Here is a 5,343-nt window from a genome sequence, read left to right on the forward strand (position 1 = left end):
TCTCTCTCTCTCTCTCTGCCTTTGCTGTTCCCTCCCCTTTCGTCTAATCCCTGCACAAACTCTTTCCGTGCCAAAACATGGGGACTGTATTTGCAAATACAGCAAGAAGTTGGATCTCACCTCCGCTACCAATCCATGTTCAAGGATGCCCAACATTAATGCCTGAGAGTGATTTAATTCCGCCTAGCAAAGCAAAGACTATCTAGCTCCTTGTCCTGAAGGAAGGGGGGAAATACCACGTGATTTTCAAACCCTTCACCTATGAGCCATGGGCTCTTAGGAGAAATGGTAGGGGGTGGGAGGGGGAGACACAGCAACTCTGTACATATCTATTATTTACTGTGTGAAACTCAGTAGTGCTAAACTTCTGGTTCCAAGCATTGATAAAGTTGGGCTGCAAATGATTCTACTCAGCATGTATAGAGGTCTTTAGAATGATACAAGCACTTAAAGAAGTTCTAGCTCATTATTCCTTACAACTATCCTGTAAGGTAGACCAGTACTATTATAAGGAATGAGTGAGAGAACTGTTTAAGGTCTTTCCTCCCACATTCATAGCCAAGCCTATTGTTTAACCAAGGAGAAGTTTCAAAAGGTAAAGCACACACACACACCCCAAACACAAAAGACCACTTTTAGAAGAGCTTACTCCTCCTCACAATTGAAACAAGCTCTGCAACAAAAAGTGTTACCTTTTGCAATCCTATACACACTTACCTAGGAATAAATCCCTTGGAATTCTCTAGGTCATATCTGAGCAGACATGTGTACAATTGCACTGTAAGAAGAGAGGGTGAATCACAGCAAAAGTATTTCTATTGTATTTTCAAAATCTTTCATATCTTAGCATTTTAAGTTTGAACATTGCAATAGACAATCCATGCAAAACTGGTGGAAATGCAACAAGACCTCCCCTGTTGTTGGCAGTGTGTGGGCAGGTTCATGCTGGAGGAAACACCTTTTCAGATACCCTTGTCCCAAACTGTTTATCCAGCATCCTGAACTTGTCTGAGAAGGTAATTAGAAGTTGATATGATGCCAGAATGGTACAGTCAAAAATCCACACTCCTGCCAACAACCTTGCAGCTACATTTTGCACCACCTGAAACTTTCTGACACTTTTCAAGGGCAACCCAATACAGAGTGTGTTACAATCCTGAGGTTTCTGTTCATTCCAGTTTATTGGATATAGGTGAGTACAGTCCTACTTCTTGTTACGTTTGGATCAGGTTACATCTTTTCAGCTTGCGTCCCACAGCGACCCGGAAGTACCAGAAAGGGTTACTTCTGGCTTTCGCTGCTTGCGCATGCACAGATGCGCAAAATGACATCATGCGCATGCGCAGAAGCAGTGAATTGCGACCTGTGTGTGCGCAGACGAGGGTTGCATTCCTTTCAGGTTGTGAACAGGGCTCCGGAATGGATCTTGTTCACAATCAGAGGTACCACTGTATACTACACAAAAAAAGTTCTAAAAATATAAACTATCTTAGTATTAGCAGGTATGCACATAATTAGAAAGTCTTCATTCACAAAGGAGATTTTGCCCTGCTAATCCTGCCAAATTCTTACTCTGCAGAAGGGTTGACCATGTTAGTTCTATGTAGCTTTGAGCATCAGGACAGGGTATCCATACTTTTAAAGGATGAAGGCATCATTGCTTTTGGAGATCTTTTGGTTGCTGCCGTTGCATCCTACATTATTCTACCCATTATATTCAGTGGACTTTGGGTTGTGACCTTTAGCCTCACCTTTTGAAGCAGGCCTTCATTTCCTGCAATCTTGAGTCTACTTTATCAAATCAGTGGAGGAAAATAAAAGCAAATGAAATACGTTTAAAGAGGGATACGAAACTGTCATGGATTTCGAAGAATTTGCAGCAATGTAAATATTACTTTTACCCCAAATCCTATTCTAACAAATCACATAATTCTCCAGAAAGTTTGCAATTTATTCAAAACTTCACAGGTAAGTAAATAGCTAGATCTAGCTGAATGTAACCCTTATCCTTTCAAAATTAAAAATGCATTGGTGATTACTTACCTAGCACTAGTTCATTTACATGACTTTATGTTTACTATTCAGAACTACTGCTGGAAAAACACTGAGTTTCTCCTACAAGAGAATTAGCAGGCCATTTTCATTTCTCCTCTTGCAAATGCAACATACAGGAAGAGCTAGCTCAATTATTCATTGCATACACCTATCTCCATCTCCTGTGTAAAGGACAAAATCTTTATAATCAGAATATTTTCCATTTCATTAAAGGAGTGGGGTGACAGTATTGTAAAAAAAAGATTTGTTCCATTAAAACTTTCCTGGATTACTCAAAATCATAGCTCATATTTTTGCTTCAGTCAAGGGGAAGATTAACAGGGATATGGTTACTGATTTTGATAAATCACTTTAAATAAAAATAATCATAACTGCAATTCTGCCCAATGCCTCTTGACAGAGGAACTGATTACAGAGGCAAACATATTTTCAGGATTAGTTGCTTTTCCAAATGCAGTTGGAGAAACTAAGCTTGAGACTGCAGAAATGGGAAATGAAGCAATATTTATGGGGGTGATTTCAGCATGTGGAAATAAACTTATTTTATTTATTTATTTGTGTGTTTTAAAAAAACAACAACCTGGTGTCTTGCACTTAACTTTCTGTAAACCCAGGAAGTTTATGATAAAATACAGAACTATCAACAGTTCTTAAGAGCACCTATTAGCTTTTATCTCACCAGGGCTAGTTAATGACCCAACAAAGAGGTGCTTTTGTTGGGTATTCCAGGGATATTCCATGAGCGCCAGCTGAACCAAGCACTTTAGTGAAATTTGCTTATTACACTGCAGGATAATGAGTACCTGTATACTGTTCCTGCAACTCTTTTTGGAGAAGACAACAGTGAAAGAAATACACTTGTGTAGTCAACACCAGCATTGCTTGATATCTGTTGGTAGCTGCTCCAAGGACCCATTTCTGAGATACCCAGCACTACTGCAATCCTGTTTAGACATGTGTACAGAAGCCTAGTATGGGAGCCTAGTATATTGGCAGCAGTATCTTGGAGGAAGGAGAAAATATGAGACATAACTTCAGCACTGTACAATCATCATAATGATTTATGGGTTTATTTTAACACCATCAGAAACATGAGGGGCATTATTGCAGGGCATGCAAATTCTCCCAGACAGCCAAGTGTATAGTTCCCAGGTCTCTCGATTCTGAACAATAAGCACTGCCAAGAAGGATAGGAGTTACAATCATAAATTGCTTTCTTTCCTTACTCTTGCAATTTTATTTTGAGATAACTATCTGTCCACCCGGGTGAAAGCTGTCCCTTCAATAGATGGAATTGTTCTTCAAGCTCACCTCTGTTTTCGCACGCCTGTCTTCAATGCCATCCACTCTGGCCAGCCAACCTTCATCTGAAAAAGGTTTCCTTTGCCTTTTGTATACCAGGATGAGATAAGCTTTGGTCCTGGCCAAGGTGAAATTGGTACCAGAGACCTCATTGTTGCTGCTTTGATTTTAATTGTGGGAGGCAGCAGCCCCAGACAGCAAATTGGAACCAGCTGCATTGTCTCTGCACATAAAAGCTTTTGGCGCTATAGCAAAAAGCTGATGAGGGAGTATGTGCTAGGGAGAATGGACTGCCAGACATGTGAATAAGGTTGCCACCTTTCTATAGCTATATATTCAACAGCTTTGCGGCAGGTAGAAATTTGATTGTTTGGGGGTGGGGCCAAGCTTCTCAGCATGGTGATGCTATGACTGGGAAGCTTAATGATTAATCAATTGCATTCGTACCCCGTGTTTTCTCCCATGTATATGGTTCTCCTCTTCATTTTATCCTCACAACTCTGTGAGAGAATGACTGGCCTAAGTGAGCTTCATGGTCAAGTGGGGATTTGAACCCTGGCCGCCCAGGTCCTAGTCCAACACTCTAACCACTACACCACATTGGCTTTATCCAACAGCAAGGAACAAAGATCTTATCTAACACTTTATGAAAGATACTCATAGTTTGGCCATGGTGAAGTCACCACCACTTTGATCCTCTCTCCTAAGCATCGTTGCTCTCCAGACAGTGTGCATGGATGGTATTGTTATGAGGTCACCCTGAGAAATTGCAATGACCCATGGGTAATAAGGCATACTTTTGTATGAGACAGGGCTCTAAATGGTTTAGTCTTGATTGTTTGTTTTCTATACTACAACTCAGTCCTGGATAATTACAAATGACATATTTGAAGTCATAAGACTTTGTCTTTTGGTTTGTTTTGTTTTAATCCCACTTGGTCACATATATGCTGACATTTCTAATGTTCAGAGAAACCTTCCATTGGACTGCTCATCTTACAGTGCAGGGGATGTTCCATCACTACAAAAGGGAGTAATTTGAGGGGGAAATGTTATAGTTCCTGTTCAGTGCAGTATGAATTTTCTGGCATGTTTCCTGAGAGTCACTGAAGTGAATGGTGGGGCTGTCTGACCTTCAGAGCATAGCTCCTAAAATGGTTTATGGAGCACCACAAAATATGGCAGCCTCTTTTATTTCAAAGTGAAAGCAAAATTATTCCTATTGAACATTTGCAAGGAAAATTTGGAAGCCTTCTGCCTGAAAGGAGTGCTGAAATGACAACCTGCAGCCAGCTCTCACTTATTTCATTTTGCTATTTGGGACTGACAAAAACAAAAACATCATTAAAGGCTGAAACCGGAAAGAGAGACGTGTGCATTTGTCTCCCTTCCTGCATTCCTTTGCTGCTAGATTATTCATGCTTTCTCTGGAATGAAGCATGAAGTCGAGATTATAATAACAAATACCACAAAGGACACACTGCATTCAAGATTTTACTGGAGATGAGTCCCCCTCCCCCCCCCCCATGAGCTATGCACAAGCAAGATCCTAATTTTCATTTGCAACAGTAGATGAATGACAGAGTTCCTTTCTCTTCACTGCCTATCTGTCATAAACGAGGCCTGTGGATTTAGTTGTCAATAAGAGAAGAGGAAGCTGTCTGCCACTGTTATATCCCTAAGCACAGCCAACGTTTGATTGATTCCAGGAAAGAATAGACAGCTGCCAATTCTGCCTAACAGGTGGGAATAACATTAAAAGGGAACTGGGAAGTTCTTTCTCCAGGCAATGGAACTGTAGATTCTTTAGCTTGTAATGTGGATAAGACATAATGGCGGCAGGAACTAGAGAAGATCAGATCTCAATTGGTTTATTCATTGTGGCTGAGAAACTGAATCCTGACCCTTAAAGCCTTACCTACTGAGAGATTCTTTAGTTCAAACAGAATCAGATTCAAATTATGGGTATAACAAATTCATATAAAT

Source organism: Podarcis pityusensis (assembly GCF_964106645.2).
Source record: "Podarcis pityusensis genome assembly, chromosome: 6".
NCBI lineage: Eukaryota > Metazoa > Chordata > Lepidosauria > Squamata > Lacertidae > Podarcis > Podarcis pityusensis.